Raw genomic sequence first — 2,201 nt, 5'->3', positions numbered from 1 at the left:
ACAACATCTCAGCAAAGCAACTGTTCAAAGTACAGGTCTTTTTCAAAATGGAGTCTCTTATGTCTTTCCTTTCTACATAGACACAGTAACAGTCTGATCTCTTTTTTCCCTACACGCTGTCTTGCCTTCCCTCTCTCCCTCTCCTGCTCACTCTCCAGCCCACTGTGGTCCTCCCTTAATTCTGCTAACATTGCACTTGTGATCCCCGAGTGGTTTTAGATCACTAAATCCCACGGACCCATTCATTCCATTCATTCATCATTTGTCTCTAGGTTTTCTCCCCTCTCGCCTGGATAAGTATCTCCTCTTGTTCCTGCGGCGACAGCTTTCGTCCTGTCCTCTTTTCTCCTGCCCCATGCTGGTGACTTTCCTCGGTGGGCTGCCCTTTCTTAGCCAGTCATTGAGGTTCCCCTTTTCTTTTCACTCCATGGCACTCATTTGAAGGGACACCCTCAATACTCACTTGCCCATCCCAGAGGAGGATCCTGAATGCTTCCCTCCAGCCCAGATTTCTCTCCTGACTTCAGCCTAGCTGCTTCCTGAACAAGCCCCTGGGGTGTTTCCCAGGAACCTCAGACATGGGAGGTTCAAATCTGAATGTATCGACTTCCCTTGCCAGCAAGCCCCTGCTGGGTTTCCTATTCAGAGAACTGGGGATCACCCAGGTGCCCAAACCCAAATACAGTTATTCTCCCTTCCACCCCACCTGCAATCATAAATTCACACCCATTCTCCTCAAAGCCTTCCAACAGAATCATCCCTGCTCTCCCTCCCCAGCTCTGGCCTATTTTGCCCCAGTTCCCACAGAGCCCCCTTGATGTCCAACCCACATCCTTGTCCTGGGCTATGAATCACTTTTCTACTCAGCAGCCAGAGTCCTTTTCTAGTGTGTAAAGCTGCTTCCATCACCTCTGTGTTTAAACTCGCTTAGAGCTCCCTGTGGCTCTAAGGAATCACTTGGGAATCCTTGCCAGTGGCCAGCCCTTCTGCAGCCCACCAGCTCTGTCATGGCACCTTCCTCTCTGTAGCCCCTCAGCCTCTCTGCTCTTTGCCCCAGAGCCACCCAACTTCTTTTGGTTTCTTGAATGCTACCATTGCTCTTTTTGCCATCTGAAGCATTGTCCTCTCTGTTCACTTGACCACCTTCTCTTTCCCTGACCTCAGCACAGAAGTTGCCTCCTCCAAGAAGCCTTCCCTGACTTCCCAAACTGAATTTGGTGCTCTCCCTCAGCTTCCACAGACTTGTTTCACCATCTATTTGCCATCGGGTTGTACGTTCCATGAAGGCAATCCCTACGGAAATCACTTTGTGGTTAAGAGGGCGCCTCTGGTGTCAGGAGGGTTGGGATAACATTCTACAGGCAATAATTACTAGCTCTGTAGCCTTGGGAAAATTACTAAGCCTCTCTGCACCTCAGTTTCCTCATCCATAGAATGGGACTGCTGAGAGCATTTATCTCATAGGGACGTGAGGAGGATTCAATTGGCTATTTCAGGGAGAGATCTTAGCAGATTGTCTGGCATCAAAACCTCAAGTATTGAGCTGTTGTCAACATTATCATTATTGCCTTTGTGATAGAGATTGCAAGGTGCCTGGGAGCCTCGGTTAAATGCCTGACTACACGATTGCTTTATTGCAGTTGTGCGCTGATGGCTCATTTGTCCTCAGCCCTGCATTCTGGTTGTTGAGGGAGATCATTCACAGAGCCAGGGCTAGGAACTGGTGAGGCAGTTGAGGGGCTCCATCTGGAAACCCAGAAAGTAGCTACTTCCCCCAAATTGGAGGTGCTAAAGGGCAGAAGAAGGATGTCGCATGATAAAGCCCTGCACAGCTGCAGGAGCGAGGAGTCCGGGGGCTGTGCCAGATGTGGTCAGGGCTAGGAGCTCTGGAAAGACCCAGGTGGAGCCTGTGCCCTGGGGGTGGAAGGAGAGAAACTGAAAGTGGGCACCCAGAAGCCTGGGGGGCAGGAATTGGCCTTAGAGCAGCAGGGTCCCCTCCCAACCCTTGGCCTGAGGTCTGGGCGAGCTTGGCCACAAGCTTAGGTGGTCCTGGGCAGGCTGCTGCAGCTGAAGGCAGAAGGAGCCCAGATCTTGGGGTGGAGCTGAGCCTGCATGGGAGCTCAAGGGGCTTGTCTTTGGGGCACAAGTAGCCTCAGGGGCGCAGAGTCTGGTAGTCAGCATGGAAAGGCACAAGCAACGTG

Source organism: Gorilla gorilla, chromosome 15 (assembly GCF_029281585.2).
Source record: "Gorilla gorilla gorilla isolate KB3781 chromosome 15, NHGRI_mGorGor1-v2.1_pri, whole genome shotgun sequence".
NCBI lineage: Eukaryota > Metazoa > Chordata > Mammalia > Primates > Hominidae > Gorilla > Gorilla gorilla.
Note: the sequence above shows the minus strand (reverse complement) of the source record.